The 25,947-nt window shown below is 40.6% G+C and overlaps 1 protein-coding gene across 1 annotated transcript in view; it reads left to right on the forward strand.

Moving 5' to 3' along the window:
- LOC136874233 (transcription factor Sox-3) overlaps positions 1-25,947 on the forward strand; it is a 423,434-nt gene that overhangs the window by 361,312 nt on the left and 36,175 nt on the right. The gene's annotated exons all lie outside the window — the stretch shown is intronic.

Raw genomic sequence — 25,947 nt, forward strand, 5'->3', positions numbered from 1 at the left:
TGCAGTCCAACTCATACCTATTCTGCGAGGAATTTCTGCCTATTACCATAGAAAATTTAACCGAAACACGTGTTATGTGAAACATGCAAATGTGATTTTTCAATTACAATTAATCATGGAGAACGTGATAAGTGTCCACGTTATGCGAAATAACAAATGTGCGAAAACATCAAGAGTATGGATGTGTCTAAGTGCAGTGCAAGATGCTCTCGTCTATTTTTACGACAAAAAGTGATGGTAATATTACACGCACTGAATATTTTTCACACGTTTCTTTTAGCTTAACACAACTTTTTCTTATCTACAGAAACCCATGGCACTACGGACAACCACCTTTGAAGTTTGGCATCTCTGATGTATACAGTCATTCCTACCGCCAAGATCAATGATTTTCAACATTCACGTTATTGCTTGGAGTTTTTCTTTACATTCAGATTATAAATTACTTGCTGTATGAATTGGAATTTCTTTACAAGCGGTGCAATTTTTCTACGTTAACCAAAGCCAGCATCTGTTTACGACATCTCAATAGACAGAAGGGCGATAAGTTGACTCTAGGTGGAATAAGATGCATGTGTCGTTGAGGCGGGCCAGTGGGTGTCGGACACCGCCTACCTAGAGCTTAAATTCAGTTGAAGCTCTGACTTTGAAGAAATACAAAGAAATCTTGTAACACAACTCCACCTAATAACAAAACGTATGTCACCAATGAAGTTATCGGATTACGTCACACAAAGATAGCTACTGTAAGCTGTTGAAGCTCCCCACTGTTCCCTCAAACGTTATCCAACAATCTTGCACGTGGGTTGTTGTACATAACGCCATTCATCCTTCACTTACATCACAATAAACCAAGCAGACCTAGGTACTACAGGGCTAGAAATGTTACATTACTCTCAAATAATGTGCTGGTAGCAGGTTCAATTATGGATTTCCTTCAATCGTACCCAAACCAGTACACTGTCCGAAATGAGTCCAATAGACACTCACCTTTATAAAGCTCATGAAGGCCTTTGGAATGGTGGAAGGTAAAAGCTTTCACTTTCACTACAAGGGAACTATTTGGGTTAGAAAATGAAAACATAGAACCGGTTTTCCAGTCAGTGACCGGGTCAGGGATGGGATGAATGAAGTCCCCAACTTGCGGCGAGAATAGGAATTGTGCCGGCTGCCGAGGCCTGTCGCACTCCTGTGGGGCAATGATTAATGACGGATAGATGAAATGAAGTGACAGTGGAGAGTGTTGCTGAAATGAAAGATGACAGGGAAAACCGGAGTACCCGGAGAAAAACCTGTCCCGCTTCCGCTTTGTCCAGCACAAATCTCACATGGAGTGACCGGGATTTCAACCACGGTGAGAGGCAGGCGCGCTGCCGCCTGAGGCACGGAGGCTACATTTGGATTAGAACAGAGTAGTATTTAAAAAATACATCAGTTCACAAACCGTGAATGGCCATAAGGATCCTGAATGTTTACAATTTAAGGGATGATAACTGAAAATATAAAAATACTAAGCGACTTATCGTTTAGGAGTAGTATAATTGTCACCGAAGCTTTTAAAATGTCCACTATATTATTTTCCAAAGTTGTGTCTTGGATTCCAAGCTTTTTCAAGATTTCCCACATACAAATGCTGAGGTACTCTGCCTCTGCTTCCAAATAGCAGACCCACGACGGAGCAGTTTTCTGGACGAATGTTGTGTCTCACTCTGATATGAGATGCATGGTTCATAAATGCTCTTCTTTTCCTGGTCAACTTCCTTGGCCTGGGATGTCTCTCTTGAACCGTATGGGTGGATCAAGAATAACAGCTGTTCGAGTCTGCTTGTGGATGGCAACATTATCTGCTCTTCTGTTGAACGCCTTGAAAGAGATACACTGTACCTCTTCATAAAATCTCCACTTCAAAATCTCTCATAAAATCTCCACTTCAAAATCTCTCAGTACAGAGGCTAAGGTTGCTCTCAGTCTGTGATGGCAGGAGTTCCTGAACAATTCTCATTTGCCACAGTATCCTAACACATGACTAAGAGTGTCATTCTCGCCGCAGTCTGGATGACTGCAACGGATTGTGCCAGGACATCTACCAGGAACTACTCGAACCATCGATATGTTGCACGACATTTTGAGCGCGTTTGCCCATTTAGAGTTTGAGAGCCCTTTTCGGTTACTTGTCCAGAAGTTTGCTTTAGGGTGATCGGCATAAATTTGAACGCCTTTTCCTCTTAAAAAGTGTAGCGTCCAAGTACGGAAGATTTGTTCTCGTAGCAGTTTATGAATTTGCCAACTACTCATTGGTACTCGTCTTAAATTTAATTGTAATGATAATCATTTTTGCATAGAATGAATGGTAGTATTACAATTATTTGTTGAAAATAAGCTCGGCAACGCGGAACAATGGTGACGTACAACAGGGGTCTCGAAATTATTGGAATACGAGGGCCATATATATCAAACTTTGAGTCTTGGTGGGAGTGTAAGACACATCATCAGAAGTTAAAGACTATAGAGGAAATGAATTGTACAGTGTGGTTACGTGAATGATGGTGATCCACAAAATATCACTGTAATATTTGTCACAAATGGAAGATTAGTAATTGCTTTTACTCAAATAAAGTCTCAAATCCCAGGTTAATTCAGAAATAATACGAAATATTTTATTTTAGAGAATACATACTTTACTGCCTTACAACAACTATTTCTGCTACGTTGCAGCGCTTCCGTAAGTGTTTTGTTTGTCCAACACTGTCGTCTGTGATGTCTTTGCTCAATGAAGTTCTTTGGTGTCGTTTTATTGATTTTTCTCATTCGATGTAATTTGGTGGGTTGTCACTTCATGTGCATTCACTGATACATTAAACGATTTATTGGTCCAGGGATCATGCTATTTTTCAACAAAATACCCGCACTCCCATTCGCTAGAAAGAGAGCTCGTTGGTGCCAGCCCTGGACCTCAAGGAAAAAAAAAACAAAAAAAAAACGACGGCGCGAGCAGCGGAATGCAAGACATATGGCCAAAGATAACAAAACTCGCAGACATAGCACTCCCATTCATCGGTGCCAGCCCTGGACCTCAAGAAAGAAACAAAAGACGGCGCAAGCAGCGGAATGCAACACCATGGACTCCTATTTACAGCCAGTAAATACGTATACATATTTCTTGCTAGTAACGACGGTATTTCTTAATCAACCCAGGATTTGAGATTTATGCTATCAGTTGAGTGTGGCGCAAAAATATAGAACGAAACTTAATTAGTCTTATTTTGATTTGTACATATTTATTTTTAAATCTGACATTCTTCTTCTTCTTCTTAATCTGTTTACCATCCAGGGTTGGTTTTTCCCTCGGATTCAGCGTGGGATCCCACCTCTACCACCTCAAGGGCAGTGTCTTGGAGCTTCAGACTCTGGGTCGGGGAATACAACTGAGGAGGATGACCAGTATCTCGCCCAGGCGGTCTCATCTGCTATGCTGAACAGGGGCCGTGTGGGGGGCGATAGGAAGATAGGAAGGGACAGACAAGGAAGAGGGAAGCGGCCGTGGCCTTAAGTTAGGTACCATCCCGGCATTTGCCTGGAGGAGAAGTGGGAAACCACGTAAAACCACTCCGAGGATGGCTGAGGTAGGATTCGAACCCATATTTACTCAGTTCACCTCCCGAGGCTGAGTGGACCCCGTTCCAGCCCTCATACCACTTTTCAAATTTCGTGGCAGAGCCGGGAATCGAACCCGGGCCTTCGGGGGAGGGGCATCTAATCACACTAACCACTACACCACAGAGGCGGACAAGTCTGCCATTAAAGTGTAAAATTGAAGTACATAAGAACCTTGTTTATCCGGATTAAGTGGGACGGGAACTGATCCGGATTATCGAAAATCCGGACAATCCGGAAAAATTAAAAACAAATACAGTACATTTTTATAATCTATTAACATAGGTTGTGCAGTAATATCATTTTTCAAGTTGTACGAAAAAGGTATAAGAACACTTTTCGTACATTTATGACTCTGTTTTATGCACTAAAATATGTGTCAGTTTGTTACACTTTTAAATTTATATAGCGTTTGCGCGCAGCACGATCACGAACTTTTTTGACTAATAACAGTTCTGTCAGTGTGGTTTCAGTCTAGGATTCTAAACAGGCCATCAGTTTGTCCAGCTGTATTGTTGCCTCTCCACGAATCATTGTTCCTTCTGATGGAGCGCCGGTTTCATTTCCAAATTCAACCATCACTGAATTAGTAGTACGTTGTATTCAGAAGAGCGTGGGTTCGAATCCCACCTCGGCCGTCCTGGGAATGACTATACACGGTTTTCCATTCTCAATTCCAGGCGAACGCCAGGACGGTACCTTTGATAGACTGGCTCAATTACTTCCAGTTCCTGTCCTTAATTATCCTTGGCGGAAAAGACATTCAAGAAGAGTCGACCCCGTAAAAGAAATACTGTAGCGTACAAGTAAAAATACATTTTTATTATTTTCGATCAGGATAAACCGGAGATCCCGATTGATGAGAGCCGATAAACGAGGTTCTTGTGTATACACATTACAAATTCAAAATTTGCGTCAGGATTTCATTGCACCTTCCCCTAGCTTCGTAGATGTACACAACTCGGATCGCCTCTAATATATAATTTACTGTTGGGATAGACTTTCATTCTTCCTTCTCTTCTTGGTCACTGTCACTATCACTGTCCATTACTGCCCCCGATGTAGTTAAACCATTATCTCTTATTGCGCACGTTCCACATTCGCAAGGATTCAGAAGAGCACAGTCTGTATTTCGCGGCAATTAAGATAACTGAAAATTATCGTCACTGTCATCAATACGATCTTCAGCTTCGCCGGTATTTATTTCGTCAGTTGAATTTCAGAATGCTAGAAATCTTGATCAAAATGGGGTTTAAAATAACGTTATATAGCTATCGAGGGTTGACGTATTAAGGAAGTTTGAAAAACACTTTACTTATAAGGTATAAGTTGGTAGGTAACCACAGAAAACCTGATGATATTGACGAGGTGTCACTGAAATCGACTTCGATTCGAACCCCACTATCGACAGCGCTGAAGATGTTTTCCCGTCGTTTCTCATTTTAAAACCAGATACCAGAACGATCTGTGTCGGTGCAAATTGTATAAAAAGTCGATTTCGCTATAACAATCTATAAATTCGTATTAAACGTACAAGCATGCTACTGATATAGTCTTTTACTAGAAAAGAAAAAACCGATGAAACTGCCAGATTCCGGTTCAGAAATTATTCATTGTATCATGCTGTAGACAGTCTGTGTAGGCTAACAAAAGCAGACATGTAGGGAAGTTCTAATCTCTTAATTGATTATCGGCCGGGTGCTACTCGAACAGTTTCTCTGTTAGTGGGATAGAGTAGTTAGCTCGGTGCTTGAGCACCTATCCTCTAAGGAGCAACACACCTGCCATGTACCTCTCTAGAAGTTCCATTTCAAATTTCGAGACTTCCCGACGAGGAATCGTAGACCAATAATACCGTTGGGCTAGAAAGCCTTAAAAGAACCTACAAGTTAAAAGAGTATTTCTTCTTCTTTCTGGCTTTATTACAAATGTCTTAGGGTCGGCACGTTTGTGGATTTAGCTCAGTTTTACAGGCAGGTGCCTAACGCTAACCCTATGTGAGTGTGGAGGGGTGGATTCACAAATGCGGTGGCTGATAGTGTCATGTAGTGTGTAGATATGAAGAGATAAAGAAAAACACCCGGTTCCCGAACCAGAGGCATAAACCATACGGTATTAAAATCATCAACCCTGCCGGGAATCGAACCCAGATCATTCTGAACTGAAGGCTAGTGCGCTGACCAATCGGCCAAGGATACGGATTTATTCTTTTTCTTCTCCTTTCACTTCAACCGCACCTGTGGAGTCGCGAGTGCATACCGTGTCGCACATTTGGACTTGGCCCTGTTTTTCGACCGGTTGCCCTTCTTCACACCAACCTCATATGGAGGGATGTAATCACCACTGCGTGCTTCTGTGGTGGTTGGCAGTGTGGTGTGGTGTCTGAATATAGAGAATAGAGTGTTGGAACAAGCACAAATACCCAGTCTGCGAACCAGACTAAATTAATATCATCAAACCTGCTGGAAATCGAACCCGGGCCTCTGACCCGGAGGCCTCAACGCTGAAATTTAGCGAAGGAGTCGGACAACCAAGAATCTGGACTAAATTTTTTAAAAAAGGAGAGTATAGGCTATACCTATATATAAAGTAGCACCGAGCGAATTGGTCGTGCAGTTAGGGACGAGCAGGTGGAAGCTTGCATTCGGGAGATATTGGGTTCGGACCCCACTGTCGGCAGATCATTTTCCGTGGTTTCCCATTTTTACAACAGGCAAATTCTGGGGCTATACTTTAATTTTTATAACTTGCATTACGTCGCACCGATGCTGATACGTCTTAAGGCGACGATGGGATAGGAAAGTGCTAGGAGTGGGAAAGAAGTGGCCATATACCTTAATTTCCGATTAAACTTACCTCAGAACGATAATGTTACTTTTTCTTTCAGTCCAGCTTGTTCGGTTTAATCGTCTCCAAAACCACATCCCACCGTCACCATAAGACCTATCTGTCGCTGCGATGTAAAGCAAATTGTATTAAATAATACAGAAATAGTGTAGAAGTCTATGCAATATATTATTGTAATCGTACAATAACATTTCATATGCAAGAAAGAAGAGCTGCCATGAGAACGTGGGAATTCGATGACATATCTTAAAAAGTACCCGCGATGGAAAACAGATAACACACCTAAAGTGGATAACAAACTTGGGAAAAATACAGGCTCCAGTCTGAATAATAATGTCCGGGCAGCACAGTAGGCCGGTGACTGCTACTGACCATGGACTCATGGAAAATTACGCTAGGACTTCGTTCGACCTCATCAATCGCCCCCATCATCGTCATTTGCTAAAGGCTATGCCTTGTCGCTGCAACAAACTTTCTCTGTATAGGCCTATTGACAGCAGCATCTCCTTATAGATTCTCTTCATTTCAATCATGAGGTTCTTGAAGCATGCAAATCTTGGACGACCTCTGCCCTTTTATCCAAGAACTTTCCCTACTATGATGTTGCAAATGAAACTGTTGTGTCTCATTAGCTGGCGAAACAATTTTACCTTTCTTTTCCGCTTAAACATTTCAGAACTATAATGCTACTTTTCCCTTTAGTCCAGCTTGCTCGGTTTAATCGTCTCCAAAACCACATCTGATCTGCTTCTATTTTCCCCTATCGAAACTCGTACAAAGAACACTTAGAAATTATTTCTTTTAATCAGATAAACTTCCTCATGAAACTACAGCCCGGTTCATTGAATGAATAGTCAGCTTAGCAGCCTTTGGTTCAAACAACATTGGGTTCGATTCTGGGCAATGGCGGGAATTTTAAAAGGTTAATTCCCTTAACTCGGTGACTGTGATAATTGTTCTGTCCCCAACATTCCTGAATATTATTATTAGGCAAATAACAATATTATTGAGGTCACGGCTACTTCCTTCCCACTTCTTTCTCATCCCATCTTCGCCATAAGACCTGTCAGTGTCGGTGTGACGTAAAGCAAATTATACAGTTCTTCTTCTTCTTCTTCTTCTTGCGTTCCGGCCTTCTAAGGACCACGTTACAATTTCAATTGTTCCTCCTTAGTTCTTTCCTTTTCTTCCAGTATTCTTTCATTGTTTCACTGTGTTTCTTTTTCCTGTCTTCAGTCCACTTTGTGCCTGTTTTCTTTTCCTTCCTCCCTTGAAATCCTTCCATTTGTAAGACTTTCTTCCTAAAAATCTAGTTATTATTATTATTATTATTATTATTATTATTATTATTATTATTATCATTATTATTATTATTTCCTTCTTTCTTAATCCGTTTACCGTCCAGGGTTGGTTTTTCACATTGGACGTAAAGAGGGATCCCAACTCTACCGCTTCAAGGGCAGTGTCGTGGAGACTGAGACTTTAGGTCGCAGGGATACAACTGGGGTGGAGGACCAGTACCTCGCCCAGGCACCTCAGATGCTATGCTGAACAGGGGCCTTGTGGGGGATGGGAGGATTGGAAGGGCTAGACAAGGAAGAGGGAAGGAAACGGCCATGACCTTAAGTTAGGTACCATCCCAGCATTTTCCTGGAGAAGTGGAAAAACCACTTCGAGGATGGCTGAGGTAGGAATCGAAAACTTCTTTAGTCATCTGACATCTCGAGGCTGAGCTGACCGCGTTCCAGTCCTCGTACCACTTTAAAAACTTCGTGGCAGAGCCGGGAATCGAATCCAGACCTCCGGGTTGGTACCTAATCATACTAACTACTACACCACAGAGGCGGATTACACATTGATTTTTCTTTCTTAATCCTTTTACCCTCCAGGATGGTACCATGGTAACCCCCCACCCCCACCCCGTCCACCCGCTTTTCAGGTCCTCTGGAGGGTAGCATCTAATCACGTTAACCACTGCACCACAGAGGCGGTTATAATAATAATAATAATAATAATAATAATAATAATAATAATAATAATAATAATAATAATAATAATAATAATTATTATTATTATTATTATTATTAATTGAAGCTCATACTAATGGCGGAATGGAGGGTATAATGCACGTTCAGGTCTTCCCATAACTCTCCTCTTCTTTTACTGTATCTCTACAGTGCTGTTTCTTGGTACGTGGTCGGGAGTGAAATGAGAAGAATGTATATGGCATGTTTTCAAGGAAGGACGTCCTTCGTGACGCCAATTGCAGTATAGGAGCTAATGAAGTTCAAATGAATGATGGTGAACGAAATGGGTAAAGAGTTGGAAGGATTTTTTTCTTTCGTTTTTGCTAATTCGCTTTACGTCGCACCGACACAGATAGGTCTTATGGCGACGATTTGGAAGGAATCGGCTGTGGCAAATGAATAGGAACTGTCCAGGCATTTTCCTGGAAGTGAAAATGTAATACCACAGAAAACCATTCTTAGGACAGCCGACGATGGGGTTCGAAGCCATGCGGCTCTAGAATGCAAAGTTCGGCTTCATAGCCGTTGCCCTTTAACACATGCGGCCACTCCTCCCTAGTACTTTGATTGATTTTTTAAATAATATGCTGGCTTACCTTGTCCAACTCCCTGACTGAATTTTCAGTAGAGTGACTTTTGATTCGAAAAGGTTCCATGTTCAACTGCCAGCCGGGCTGACAATTTCAGCCGTCTTTGATTAATTACTCAGGCTCGGAGACTGAGTGTTTGTGTTCGTCTCACTCTGTTCCTTTCCACACAGCGCGTCATACTACCAGCTACCACAGGGATATTCAATAGTGAATACATCCCTTCACACAAGGTTGGCGTCAGGAAGGGCATATTTTACTAATTCACATGTGCCCACTCCAGATATCTGAAAAAAAAAAAAAACACCCAAGAACAAGAAGAAAAATGAAAAAAGAAGAAAGTATACCCTGATATCCACTCCTAAACTGGTAGATTCTGAATGTGAACGTTGGAAAAAATAACTCCCTGTGTTTTCATTTTACAGTAAAACGTGGTCAAAGCAGAACTCGAATAAAGCGGAAACTTGCCTACTACGAAATATTTTCTCGGTTCCAATGAAGCTTACGGCATTATAATGAAATGTCGTATGGCTTTTAGTGCCGGGATATCCCAGGACGGGTTCGGCTCGCCAGCTGCAGGTCTTTCTATTTGATACCCGTAGGTGACCTGCGCGTCATGATGAGGATGAAATGATGATGAAGACAACACATACAACCAGCCCCCGTGCCATTGGAATTAACCAATTAAGGTTAAAATCCCCGACCCGGCCGGGAATCGAACCCGGGACCCTCTGAACCGAAGGCCAGTACGCTGACCGTTCAGCCAACGAGTCGGACGGCATTATAATGTTCTAACTTTTGTGTAATGCGGAATCTCCTCAACGTGGAAACGGAAACGAAAAATGAAAGTATTCTTTGAAATCTACTTGTACAATGCGGAAAATATTAGGGACTGATGTAATCCTGCGTCCAATAATATTCGTGCATTTCTGGTGCTGGTGCAATCAATGTCATTGTTTGGACGAACTGACGCACATGTTTGGGGAGAGTGATAATGAAGTGCTTGAAAACGCATTGGCAATATCCAACGTGTGTCAAGCAAGAAACGCTCCCTGTAAGACAGAGAACTTCATTCGAATCAGCTACAGCCCTTTTAGCGGTGAGAAAGGTCGAGAAAGAGGAGGAGACGGAAAAAAAAGGAGACAAGCCAGAAGATAAAGATCAAAACAAGATCCGAACCCACGAACACATCCACAGTGCTTTTGTGGCGTAAAGCAATTTGCCATTACATCTATCATAACTCTTCTACCCTTCTTGAACTAATGTACGCAGCTCAGGACTGCATTCAGAAAGAGATTATTAGAAAGAAGAGGAAACACGTTTTCTTGTGTGATCTGTGGAAGAAAGTGTTGTAAAGTGCTGTACAGAATTTTACTATGGAAATTTGTTTAAAGAGCGTATATCCAGTGTTCTGAAATAGTATAGTAAAGCGTTGCGATAATGCCAAAATGATATACGTGTATCATTCTACATGTACTAATAAAGCGCAGTAAAATTAATAATTAACAAATCAGTACACTACAGTACTGTGTACGTTAATCTGGATAGCCGACCGTCATGCGTAGGCAGATACAGGTAAGGTCTAAATAATATCTAAAATTACTGTTTCAAGGCAAAAAACACCCAGTGCTTTTTGTAATGCGAAAACTTGTCTAATTAAAAAAAATGGTCCTTTGTCATTGTGCATTGAGCACGTTTTACTGTATAAGTACCTGAACCCAAATCTAATTCAATTTTTCTCTGATAATGTACACTCACAGTGGATCAGAAAGTAACAGGTTTTACCTCAATGGTGTAGTGTTTTGAAGTAAACACATATTAAACTGCAGCCGTGCATTGAAGTCTATTTTCCAGTGAATATCCTACTGAGATCTTCAGCATTATACCGTTCTCTCCGTGTACAGCTGTCGAGACATGAATGAGAACTGACAAATGTGTGTCGTAATGGGGACAAAGCACTGTCGTGAATGTTGGTATTCGTGACTTTTTAGATTGGATGGCTTATCAGCTACTTGTCTGAATGTAATGACCCATTGTTCCAGCAACTGTATCAGCTCCTGGCGAGCTACTAGTGATCATAACACCAATTTGTCATCTCGCACTTAATATTCTCACGAAGAAAGAGCCGCACCTACTGTTTGCTCACATTTCAACCCTTGTGAATGTAATGACGCTTTCATAGCCAGTGTTCATTAAAATGTACACAGCTTTTCAGGTGTTGCTATCTTCATCTAACAAGGGAACGGCGTGTGTTGGTCCAGACAGATTTCTGTGAAATTTGAGCGAATGATCAATTAATATATTCTAAATGTGTAATTGTAATCATCAGGGCAAGGATTTATACGAGGGTTGTACATAAAGTAATACATAACTCAATATTTAATGAAATAACATAGTGTAGGGTGGTGATGCTTACGGTTCGGAAATCCGCCTCTGCAGCGCCACCATACAAGTTAGAGTTTGGAGTAAGTAGTTTTAAGGGTAAATAGTAGATATTGTTTGATTAGTGTAGGGTGGCACAGCCCAAGGTCTGGTGATCCGCCTGGGGGATGCCACCAAATTCGTTAGGGAAGGTAGTTAGTAGTTTTAAGAAACATAGATTAGATATTGTTTGTTCCAAGTTTGTTTTTTTCTGTTTCTGTGTGTTTTGTTGTCTTTATTGCCTGTAAGCCGATGGTGTACACTAGGGTGGGCAATAAAGAGATGTTCTATTCTAATGAAATAACAAGTGCAGTTGCATTACATTCCTTCAATTTAGTCACCCGCAAAATCTACCCTTTCTGCCATATGTCGGGAAGCCGTAGGGGACCGTTGGCAAGGCGTTCTCTATTGATGACAACGACGGAGTACAGATGCCACGTCAGGAAATCGGTGGCCTCGGAGGGGTTCCTTCAACGTCGGAAGCAGGTCGAAGTCACAAGTACTCATTTCTGGTGAGTACGGAGGGTGTTCCAAGACCTCCCAATGTCACCGTTCCAATAAGAGCTTGACAACGTGCGTTGTCCTGCAAGACGATAGGGTGAATGTCTTGCAATAAAGGTGGACGTTTGCTCCGCATAGCCGGACGCAGATGTGGCTCTAGAAATCGGCAGCAGTAGCCACTGTTCACGGTTTCTCCCTCAAGCACATCATGCATAAGAATAACACCCTCGTAGTCGTATGATACAATCATCATAAGTTTCACCCGACTGGGTTCCTGTCGACATTTCTGTGGACATGGCGATCCTGGGCGACGCCATTCATTAGACTGAGGCTCGTAGGCTCGTGCCCACGTCTCATCAATGGCGACAATACGCTGCAGAAATGCGTTTCCTTCGTCGCGGTATCTGTCCAGGTGGATGTCAGCCAGTGCATACCGGTGCCATTTGTGTACGTCGGTGAGTGATGTGGAACACAACGGGACGCAATTTTTCCTCATGTTAAGACATTTCGTCTGTATGAGTCACACCGCTTGATGACTGAGACCAAGCTCTATGGATAATTCGCGGGTAGTTCACCGTTGGTCTACTGAAACGAAATCACTCACTGTATCAATATAATCTTGAGGAATGGGCGGCCGAATTGCGCGGTGCAAATCCGCATTCTCATTCTCATTCCGATTCGGGTGAAGCGCCTTGACTTATCTTTCAGCCGTCCTATACGGTAATGAATTCTCGCCACAGGCTTCACGTAATCCTCGATAACATTGTGATGCATTTTTGCCACGGGAAACCTAGATTTCAAATGACGAACGCTGATCACCTTTTGACAAACATGCTTTGGAGTGGTGAAATCGACGGTCTTCACTTCAACGCCACACATCAACACTCGCAACTGGATGCCGGTCAAATGCACACTACACATCGACAACAGCGCCACCTGACCGCTCCCATATCCTGTTTGCGCATGCCCGATCTCCTGCAAGTGTCTGGACTACGTCGCTACTAGTTTATTTATAGCCTCATACGTAATGAAATAACTAAATATGGATATAAAACTGGGATAAATTGCTTCAAATTATTGATTAAAATATGGAGTAATTTGTTTATAAAACGGTGATAAAGTAATGATAAGAATAAGTGTATTAAACTAATCGATTAATCGAACGATTACAGTAAAAGATTCATTGCTTAAACTCGAAAGCCTCAGAACAGGTTAAATGAAAGCTAAAAAAACAAGAGTTTAACTTTTTTGATACAAGCCGCAGCAAAATTAGTGACAAGATGAAAGCCAAAAAGAAAGAAAATAATGTGCATATAGTAAAATTTGATTTCCACTTTTCACAGAAATACAACAATCGAGATTTGTAGTACTGATGCTAGTAAAATAAATTTGCAATTCTTTCCTGAAAGGAATAAATAGAAAAACATGAACTTGGAACGTCCTTTAAATAATACGAACATATGCGAGTTTTTGTCAAATGTGTAAGAACGTTCAGCTTATTTAAGCCGGAGATGTGAACAAAATAATATGAAGAATGTTTTTAATCACTTCAAATACCCTAATTCGTAAATACGAAATATATTTTAACTGTAGCTAATAAAAAGGCAAATATATATGTATTTCCATAAAAATCCTAGCCCTTGTAACTTAATCATTTTGCCGAAAATGAGATAGTGTTCTAATTGTAGACCTCCCAGGAAAAAGGACGTAACTAACAAATCAGTAATTTTTCAGGAGAAATGAAAATCAATTTTGGGGTTTATTTCATGGTATACACTACTTGAACTAATTTCTTATGCAAGTGTACCAATGAGTTCGTCTATTAAAAATAATAATTTATTGTTTTAAATTTAAAAATTAATGTATGAATTGGAGGTGAAACAATGGAAGATAATCTGCAAGTATGTTTTACGTTTGTCCTGTACATGCCATTACAACAAAAATGATATCAAATAATATCAGTGTAATAATAAAAATAACAGAAAAACAATACAAATATCAAGAAAATATTTTAAAATATAGATGTGAATTCGTATATAGCCTTTCCGTAATGGTCTATTATACCTGTTGATGAACCAACACAATCACTGTGAACATCTTGACTGATGTTCCATCCTTACACCACGGAGGACAAAGCTCTGCTGATGACACCACAGTATAGAGGCGTGATGATGCACCCTATTTCCATCGAAATCTCACTTTTCAAAAATTTGTTGGTCACATCCTTATTGCGGAGAGGCCTTCAATTAATTTCGGAAAAATAGTTGGGTTGCTCGGAACAGTTAGATGATGATTACGTAAAATGACCTTACATCTGCACTGTAGAAATATACCTATTGTTCTATTTTGAAGTTACCTATAACGCCTTATATAGAAAATTACGTTTTAATGACACAAGCAGAATTTTCACGCACTACAAAACCAATTTTACTAACAAGTACAGTACATGAGTATAACAAATATTGGAATTTTAATACTTCTGTATCGTTGATCATGGAAGCTAACACTGATTAAGAACACCCACCTTTGCGCCCCTTTGCTCGTGATCACTGCTTGCGAACTTCAGGGGACGGATTACATTAGGACTTGGCGTTGCACGCCGTGACCAGTGTAACGAAGAGGAGAATCAGTGCCTAAAACTAGGTAACAATGTAATAATTAATGTCTTAAACACCGAACCGGATGGCGTATGTACTCTGCTCTCGTCGTACTACCAGCATGTTTCCAGCAGTGTAGCGAAATCGAGATGGTTAGACGTTCGTCTAGCAGTCGACGGAATGCTCCAGTGGCGGTTCGAATCGTGCATCGTTCAAATATTTTTGCATCGGTATGATGTTTGAATACGTAAATACACGTCCACTTTTGCCACATTCAAACAGTAGAATGACGCTGTTATTCACCTTGTGCCCTGAACATACTTCGCTGGTTAGGGCCTGAATGTTCTGTAATCTCTGCTGTCATTCGGCATGTTTTCCACAGAGTAATAATTTCGCAAATATTTTAATGATATTTTAAAAAGTTCTGCAAGTGACCAACAGCAGGTACTACTCTTCTACAGTCTTCCTTTATTTTTAAATCTTAATTCCAGGTGGTAGATTTCCTATCTGTTGTTTACCTAGTCTTTTCTTAAAAAACTACAAATAATTCAGAAATCTCCCTTGGCAAATTATTCCAATCCCTAACTCTCCTTCCTATAAACAAATATTTGAGCTATTCATTATTCCGGGGCGCGCAGGCCTCTTATCCATCTTAGGCGTATCCTTATCCTTCATTTATCGCTTTTGTATTTTTGGTTTGAATTATTAGTTTCGTTTTTTCGCATGCTTTCTAAAATACAACCAAAAAAAGATATTCTTCGGAAAGTTATCTTATGAAATGTCTCGATTCTATTCATGTTAATCCAAAAAGTTACGTCAGATTCCCGTTTCAATCCAAGATTCACTCTACAAGAGACGTTTTCCATCTTCAGAAACGCCGTCCATCATCTTAATAAGGTTGATATAAATTTAGCAGGTTTTAAAATCGACTTCTTCAAAGATATAGTATAGAACAGAATAGAATAGAGTGCTCTCATCTCCTAGTTCCGGATCGCCTCAAGCTAGAGAGAGAACATTCCTTTATTGCAATTCATTGAAGTTTTGTACCTGTATTACATTTTCCTCTTATAATTATTTGACTATTACTACAACAAATATAATTTATTTTGTCCTAGACATTAACAATGCTATATTGTCTAGGATAACATGTATCATCCCCTTCCTTAGCTTATTGAATGTTTACTTTTCTGTCACAACTCTTTTGGAATATCCTATAATTAACAACATGTCTTACTTAACGGCTGAATTATGAATAGATGGTAATGACACGACAATACAACAGTGTATATACACTGACTGACAGAGCAAATGCAACACCAAGGAGGAGTGGTTCGAAAGGGATGAAAGTTGGGGAAAAAACAGAGTCGGCACGGAAGAATAATTGATGTTTATTTCAAACCGATATGCAGGTTACACAATGCGCACGGCATCGACTCAGTAGGATGTAGGACCACCGCGAGCGGCGATGCACGCAGAAACACGTCGAGGAACAGAGTCAATAAGAGTGCGGATGGTGTCCTGAGGGATGGTTCTCCATTCTCTGTCAACCATTTGCCACAGTTGGTCGTCCGTACGAGGCTGGGGCAGAGTTTGCAAACGGCGTCCAATGAGATCCCACACGTGTTCGATTGGTGAGAGATCCGGAGAGTACGCTGGCAACGGAAGCATCTGTACACCTCGTAGAGCCTGTTGGGAGATGCGAGCAGTGTGTGGGCGGGCATTATCCTGCTGAAACAGAGCATTGGGCAGCCCCTGAAGGTACGGGAGTGCCACCGGCCGCAGCACATGCTGCACGTAGCGGTGGGCATTTAACGTGCCTTGAATACGCACTAGAGGTGACGTGGAATCATACGCAATAGCGCCCCAAACCATGATGCCGCGTTGTCTAGCGGTAGGGCGCTCCACAGTTACTGCCGGCTTTGACCTTTCTCCACGCCGACGCCACACTCGTCTGCGGTGACTATCACTGACAGAACAGAAGCGTGACTCATCGGAGAACACGTCGTTCCGCCATTCCCTCATCCAAGTCGCTCTAGCCCGGCACCATGCCAGGCGTGCACGTCTATGCTGTGGAGTCAATGGTAGTCTTCTGCGCGGACGCCGGGAGTGCAGGCCTCCTTCAACCAATCGACGGGAAATTGTTCTGGTCGATATTGGAACAGCCAGGGTGTCTTGCACATGCTGAAGAATGGCGGTTGACGTGGCGTGCGGGGCTGCCACCGCTTGGCGGCGGATGCGCCGATCCTCGCGTGCTGACGTCACTCGGGCTGCGCCTGGACCCCTCGCACGTGCCACATGTCTCTGCGCCAACCATCTTCGCCACAGGCGCTGCACCGTGGACACATCCCTATGGGTATCGGCTGCAATTTGACGAAGCGACCAACCTGCCCTTCTCAGCCCGATCACCATACCCCTCGTAAAGTCGTCTGTCTGCTGGAAATGCCTCCGTTGACGGCGGCCTGGCATTCTTAGCTATACACGTGTCCTGTGGCACACGACAACACGTTCTACAATGACTGTCGGCTGAGAAATCACGGTACGAAGTGGGCCATTCGCCAACGCCGTGTCCCATTTCTCGTTCGCTACGTGCGCAGCACAGCGGCGCATTTCACATCATGAGCATACCTCAGTGACGTCAGTCTACCCTGCAATTGGCATAAAGTTCTGACCACTCCTTCTTGGTGTTGCATTTGCTCTGTCAGTCAGTGTATATCACTACATTTGGTAATATATTTGACCTACTAGTAATTACTGTATATGCATTATTTTAGGACACGCAGGCCTGTTATCCATCTTATCTTTATCCTACATTATTCTCGTTTGTGTTTGTTTTGATTTTTTAATTTTCTATATCCACATACTTTCCTAAATACAAAAAAATTGCTATTCTTCCCGTTGTAATCCACTCTTTATTCAATAGTTTAGGAATTGTATAGAACTCCCTCTCTCTCTCTCTCTCTCTATTTTTATTTTATATTCACTTCCCGATATTTTACTCCCAGTGCTTCTGTTGCCTTAGAGACTCTTAACAGATGCACTTCTTCCATTTCTTCTCCACAGAGTAGACACTGATTTTCGTTATTCAAAGATATAGTATGGCGTTAACGTATCCACTCCTTCACTAAATATGATCAGATGATGAGATTAGACCAGCAATTTATTGAATGGGGTCGCAAGACGTGGGCTAGTGGTGGTGGAGATTATTGTTTTAAGAAAAAATACAACTGGACAACCATCCTCTATATAACACTAATCAGAGAGAAAAAATGGAAGGGATCTGACACTTCGAGAAATGATGGCATGATACAAATATTATGTTCACGATCTGACTCCAGTTTCTGTTAGGCCTATCAGTTTAGCTTGAAATTAATAGTCTGCCATCTTAGGTTCATTAAATAATAATAATAATAATAATAATAATAATAATAATAATAATAATAATAATAATAATAATTGTTGGGTTTTTACGGTTTTTGGAGATAATGTTATTGGTTTTACGTCGCACTAACTACATTTACGGTTTTTGGATATGCCGAGGTACCAGAGTTTTGTCCGTGTGAGTTTTTTTTCGTGCCGGTAAATCAATCGCCATGGGGCTGACCTATTCGAGCACTTTCGAATACCACCGGACTGAACCAGTATCGAACCTGCCAACTTGGCTCAGAAAGCCAACGCCTTAACTGGCTGAGCCACTCAGCCCGGCAGTCCACCAGATAGAAATGTTTCAGTATAACGTAACTATAATTCCATTCTCATTATCTTGAAGTAGAATATGTCATAATCATTATTATGAGATACTATGGTGACCTCTAACGACCGACACAAATTCTATTTACTCTGGCAGCCCCAGTTCACGTGGAGAACAGTACTTGTAAATGTTGTGGTATCCCGGCACGCACACCTGCTCTACAATTGTTGGCCATAAACAGTCATCTCGTGCAGCAAGAACATTCTGTACTCGTTCACAAATAGACCTTTTATATGGTGTAAACGAAATTTTATTTTTGGATACGTTATAGCTCATTTGAAAGTAATTATTGCATTCGCAGAGAATACTTACCACTCTCAAATGGAAAATGGTAGGTTATTCCAGTGTTTCTTTTGGTGCAGTGACGAATAAGTTCTGAATGGAAATAATTTTGCTGTAATTGTTTTTTTTTTTTTTCAACATTGAATCATTAGACGTTAGGCTAATGGCAGCACGATGCTGGGATGTCATTAAGTCACAGTTTCTTACATCAGATCTCAGAGAATTTACTGTGTTAACTTCTCCTTGTCAAATCTCGTTGATATGAACGTCGTATGGCTATGGGTAATCTGAAATTAGCGATACGAAATGTGTAACGTGATGTTACATAGCAACCGTGCAGGCAATGTCTTTTGGCTGGCGGTCATCTGAAATTACCGATAAAATATATATGACGTGATGTTACTTAGCAATCGATGACGGATGGCTATGACCGAGAGACATATCGATGGCTTTCTTTTAAAACCTCCCAGTGCTCTTCCTGTATCCCTTAAGACGGGTCACGCCTCCCAGCAACATATTTATATGCAGTCCATTAGAATCATTTTCCTTATGTTTATTTTCTTATCCTCATGTGTAAAAGAAAATTAACCTAAAATACATTATACTATAGGAGTGCGTAAATTCGGCATTCAAATAACATCCCTACAATACTGTATGGTGAAGTCCATTTTCCTTTACATTATAGCATAGTAAAATGAACACAACGAAAATTGTTCTGATGAGCTGCATATCCATGTGTTTGGGGGGCGTGGTCAGTCTTAAAAAACATAACGGGCAGGAAGAGCATCATGACATACGAGGTTTTAAAAGAAAACAATCCATATGAGGCGTATTGTCCCATTGGTAACAGTGCCGCATATCTGACAATGGTCTTCCTGTTCATTATGATCCTTAAGACTGGTCACGCCTCCTAGCCACGTCTGGTTATGCAGTCCAGCAGAACAATTTACGTTGTGTTCATTTTCGTATGCCAATGTGTAAATTAAAATGAATTAAAATCAACCTTACTGCACCGCGCTGTAGGAATGTATGTTTGCATGACGTATTTACGCACTTTTACAGTAAAGGTATTTAAGGTTCATTTTCGTTTACCCGTCATCATAGGAACACGAACACAACGAAAATTGTTCACATATCCATATGTGGCTGGGAGGCGTGACCAGTCTTAAGGAGAATAATAGGTAGGAAGAGCTTTGTGGAATACAACGTTTTACCGGTGAAGCGACGATATTTATTATAATAAATTTAGAAATATAATTATGAATTATATACAGTTCTACTAAAACTGTTCCTTATTCCGCTTGCAATGTTGAAAGAAATACAGAATGCACTTTTGGCACTACGCACATCAGTCAGAAGAATAAAAATACAATCATTTAGCCTTATATGCACGCTTAACAATTGACCTTCCTTTTGTTTATATCACGTGCATCGATATTTTAGTAATAGTCCTGTCATTCATTATATTACCTTTTAAATGCAATATGGCCTGTTATCTAAACAAATCTGTAGTAATATTATGTTGTCCTCTTTGTAAATTAAAGCTCAGAAATTAGTAGCCTATTTAAATTGATTTATTAATATATAATTTATGTCGAATTTGTTTAGTCCATGGACTTGGTGAGTTCCAGCAATTCTTCGTATCATCAAATCACGATTACTTTAAAAATGTAGAAGATTCAGGATAGTGCTTTAAAAATACTTAAATTAAAATTGGAGATATAGCTTAATTACAAGCACAAGTTTCTCGAAACAACTATTACGTTTCCTAAAAGTGAAAGAAAGAAAGAAAGAAAGAAAGAAAGAATTGACTTTGGAATCATACTCCTCAGTTACTTTATATTTCTTTATGTCAGATTCCTCCTACTGTCAAATCATGTCATCTTCAAGACCCTACGCTATTATTTATTCTTCTGTTATGCAATTCCGCGTGAAGAGAGGTGCTCATTTAACTGGACTCATGAGCTCATGACCTAGGTTTTGAGCGATTGTAACTCGAACAGGCACCCACTCCCCCGTTACTGTCGCACGTCTGAAACGAGTGGCACGACTGTGAATATGTATCATCAAAGTGGGTAAGTTAGTTCTCAAAATGTAAGACGCTGTCGCTTCCTAAAACGTTTGCTGCTTACAAACGAAATCCCTAATCTCGTATGTCCAGGGAAAGCTCTGACTTTACAAAGAACGAAGTTTTACAATAGAACACAAAGCCGATGGTGTTCACGGAGATGGAATGTATCCTCTGATGCCATGTGGGGTGGTGAAAGGGAATATTTTAAAGCTACGAGATTTTCGACTCCGAGTCCATTTCGACATTGCTCTTTTATGAATGCAGCCGATCTGTTAAGGAGTATCAACATCGTGAGGAGAGAGAAGTGAATGAGTGTCCCCTTCCTGTTTCTCCGGATCACTTTTTAAAGTGCACGGTATAAACATTTTATATCCTAAATCCAATCAAGTGAGAAGCTAACTATAAAGAATGTTCAATGAAATGTCGTATGGCTTTTAGTGCCGGGATATCCCAGGATGGGTTCAGCTCGCCAGGTGCAGGTCTTTCTAAGTGACTCCCGTAGCCGACCTGCGCGTCGTGATGAGGATGAAATGATGATGAAGGCAACACATACACCCAACCCCCGTGCCGTAGGAATTAACCAATTAAGGTTAACCCGGCCGGGATTCGAACCCGGGACCGTCTGCACCGAAGGCCAGTACGCTGTCCGTTCAGCCAACGAGTCGGACAGAATGATCCATGATAAAAAGACTTAACAGAAACCAAAACAAACGAAACCCCATGGCACTACAGCCCTTGAAGGGGCTTGGCTACCAAGCGACCGTTGCTCAGCCCGAAGGCCTGCGGATTACGAGGTGTCGTGTGGTCAGCACGACGAATCCTCTCGGCCGTTATTCTTGGCTTTCTAGACCGGGGCCGCTAGCTCACCGTCAGATAGCTCCTCAATTCTAATCACGAAGGCTGAGTGGACCTCGAACCAGCCCTCAGGTCCAGGTAAAAATTCCTGACCTGGCAGGGAATCGAACCCGGGGCCTCCGGGTAAGAGGCACGCACGCTCCCCCTACACCACGGGGCCGGCTTGGACATAACAGAAAGGCCAATAAAATCCGTATCCCCTGAAGCTAGGGTTGCCAGGTGTCCCGTATTATACGCTTTTTCTTCCATGGTTAAAATTATTTACAGTAGTATTTACCGATCCTGCATTTCCATTATTCTTCATCTAGCGATTCTGCACTATGATGGGAACGTGTAGTCGACGAGCGAACCGCCGGCAACGAGCCCAAGCGTGGGACTCGCGGAATTGAGACACAGAGGTATCTGGTTTATGCCAACGCAAGAATGAGCGAAACCTTGCATTCTGTCATTTTCAAATGCTTTTAGCAGAAATAGTTAAAACTGGCATTCTGTGTTGTGCTGTGGTGTGAGGGATAGATTTTCAGTAACTCTGATAGAGTCAGTCTCACTTAATTTTGATCGTAGTTTTCAGAAATTTCATGACTTGATAAAGGGGAGAATCATCATTATTGAAAAAGGCTAACAGTGAAGAAAAATCTGGGTTTAACATTTTTATATAGAAAATGAAACAGCAAAATACTACCGTAAAGTTTATGCCTGCAACGTAATTATAGTAGGCCTACAGTAAATTATATCTCCCTGGTCTAGAAAGTCAAGAATAACGGCCAGGAGGATTCGTCGTGCTGACCACACGACCCCTCGTAATCTGCAGGCCTTCGGGTTGAGCAGCGGTCGCTTTGTAGGCCAAGGCCCTTCAAGGGCTGTAGTGCCATGGGGGTTGGGGTTTTAAATTATATCTCAGTGTTTACTTCAGCAAATGTCATTATTTGATAAACTTAACTATGGGCCTACTAAGTATTTTTTTTATTTGTTGCTGTACTGACTTCTTTAAAGCTATTAAAAACTATTTAAAATAGCATATGCTTGTTACACCTTATGAATACACTTTTATAATTGAAAATCATTTATTCAGACATGTTTCAGGAACATTGTAAATTCCCTTCATCGGTGAAGTCCAATCAAAGAATAAAAGTAATATAACACTTTCTTTTGATTAGCCCAAATTATATCATAATTCACCATATCAATGAACAAACAAACATTACTGTTATAGGCCTGCTAGGAAAATCATCAGTACATAAAAGTTTACTATTTAGATGTTGAATGAGAATAGGCCTACCTAAATAAATTTAAGATCTTCAAGTATTATCTTTTATCCTTTTCTTCCAAAAATGATTAAAGGCTAGTTTATACAACGGGTTCTCATCTATATTTCTTTCATTCAAACTTGAATCGAAGTACTATGTTCCTGAAACATGTCTGACTAAATTATTTGCACTTATAAAAGTGTATTGACAAGGTGGACCAAGCACATACTATTTTAAATAGTTTTTAATAGCTTCAAATATCACGACACCGTGTGAACATGACCTCTACCTTATTGGCGTTTCAAATACCTGAGGTATACTGAGCTTATAAAAAGCACTCCAGAATCAAAACTCCCAAACTCCAGAAAAATACACTAATAGCAATAATAATGCAGTCATTTGGAACTGACCTCAGAAACGCAATTGGTTAATCTATCATCCTGTTTGCAGGACAACAGGTTCGATCCTTCCGCAGGTTCGTGGCAATTGAGGGTGTTTAAATACAACATAGTTTTTAATAGTTTCAAATATTACTACACCGTGTGGACATGGCCATGGCACTTCAGAAACCTGGCTATGTCTCTGGCTTCCACCTCGCTGAAGGACTCTTGTGGTGCACAATTTAGACACCTTGGAAACTCTTAAAATCTATAGCAATTGAATAATAATAATAATAATAATAATAATAATAATAATAATAATAATAATAATAATAATAATATGAATTATTAATTAAAATTAAAATTATAAATAAATTATAATAAATTATTATTATTATTATTATTATTATTATTATTATTATTATTATTATTATTATTATTATTATTATTATTATTATTATTATTATTGCTCTTTTTCTGGGAGAAAAAGTTGCCAGTATTCACCATGTAGGTGCTATGTCAGCAACTTCCACGCTTTTAACATGCAGTACACTGCGATATACCCTAGACGTCACCATTCGCTTCTTTCTCCCACAGAAACCAATTTTGCAAAACTGCTCGACGTTCTGGTCAGTCATTATCGGAATCTGCTTGCTTTTGAGCTTGAAGATCTTCTGTCTTCTTGACCCTCTTTACCACCTATATTTTCAGTGCTAGTTTAGTGTTTACAGGATCATCTGTAGCAGAGACCTTAGTTTAAAGAACAGAGTTCTGAGATGTTACGTCTTCTCCATCTTGTTCTATGGAGTTGAGACCTGGACCATAAAGAAACGAAAAATGGACAGATTAGAGGTATTTGAGTTATGGACGTACAGAAGTATACTGCGGGTGAGTTGGACAGATAAGGTCACAAACGATGAGGTAATGAGGCGAATGGGAAAGAGAAAGGAAATATTAAATACTGTTAAAATCAGAAAGCTCCAATATCTCGGTCATGTGATGCGAGAAGAGAAATATCGTCGGTGCCGGGACAAAACCTCCTATGTGAAATATTTTAGCTTAGAATTTTGGCCGGTAAGGTTCTGTCATCTAAGGTGCAATATTGTGTGAATATTGTCAAGGCATTCTCGCTCTTCATAATGTATGTGCTGCGGGTCGGTATATCTCCTAAAATATTATCACATAGGAGGTTTTGTCCCGGCAACGGCGATATCGTCTATTGCAGCTGGTCATTCAAGGGAAGACAAAGGTAAAAGAAGACCAGGAATAAGACCCATTTCTTGGATTGATAATCTGAAAACTTGGTTCAACTCTTCCGCTATTGAGCTGTTACGCGCTGTATCATCTCAAGCAAAAATCTCTATGATGGTAGCCGACCTTCTCAGAGGAGGTGGCTCTTGAAGAAGAAGAAGAAGAATTGTGACAATTTCTGCCTTCCTTTTCTTACTCATTGACATAAAGTAACATTTCACTCATTTTAAATAATGATTGCACTGACATAACTTACAGTAGATAATTTCAAACCTCACGTGAACACCTGCAGTATGCAGAGCGGATATAGAACTGATCATCTAACATTGGAAACACTCGGAAGTGAACATAAATTCCTGTTTCCAACTTCGTTACCAACCTCTGAAACCTATGAAACATCGGGGCATGGTACCAAATTCCGAGAATCAAAATTTAAAATTCTATTCATGTTAGATGATCAGTTCTATATCCTCTCTGCATACTGCAGGTGTTTACGTGAGGTTTGAATTTATCTACTGTAAGTTATGTCAGTGCAATCATTATTTAAAATGAGTAAAATATTACTTTAAGTCAATGAGTAAGAAAACGAAGGCAGAAATTGTCACAATTCTTCTTCTTCTTCTTCTTCTTCTTCAAGAAGAATCTGTCGGAATTTTTTAAGGAATTTCTCTGTCAGTAAATTGTAATTTTCTTAATTTGATAAAAGAAGGTGCCAGTTACTGCTACCGTTGCGTTCCGCCAGGAAAGCAGGAATAATAATAATGTTAATCACTCGGTGGTGACTTTGACAATTGTTTCCGAGTGCATCAGTGTTGTCAATTGTGACCAATTTTATAACCACAAGCTTTGCCAGAATGTTGGCAAGTGAACTTTGCATAACATCGTTGCGCCTCGAAATACCGTTCTGTGGCAATATTGAGGGGAGCAATACTGACCCGATGCACATGTATCACTTAGAACGAAATTCGTTGATGTAGGCCTAGTTTATTCAATACTGAACCTTAGATGAAATAACCTTTCTGGCCAGAGTTCTAAGCAGAAATATTTCACATAGCTTTTTTTCTAGGCGCAACGACGTTAAGCTCGTTGTTGTTGTAGAGCTTTATGATTATTAATAACAGAAAAAGCAGTTGTAATTATTTCTTGTTTTCTTTCATTGTTTATTAATCAGTTTACCCTCCAGGGTTGGTTTTTCCCTTGGACTCCAAGGCAACCTCCTCCCACCCAAGCAGGTAACATATGCACCTCTCTCTAAGAACTGTCAGAACGTGTCTTTCAATATTACGTCAATTACTCTGTACATTTGTGAAGTCACGGTGCTCTCCCACTATCTTCATCTGCGATTTGTCTGTGTACGTACAAACCATCTCAAATAATCCTCTTCTTTTGGAATCTCCCCAAAGATAATTGAATGGGTGAGATTAAAAAGGAAAAGATTCCACTCGCAGTAGTTGTCAGTAAATTAAACAAAACTGTTTT

Source organism: Anabrus simplex, chromosome 1 (assembly GCF_040414725.1).
Source record: "Anabrus simplex isolate iqAnaSimp1 chromosome 1, ASM4041472v1, whole genome shotgun sequence".
Taxonomy (NCBI): domain Eukaryota; kingdom Metazoa; phylum Arthropoda; class Insecta; order Orthoptera; family Tettigoniidae; genus Anabrus; species Anabrus simplex.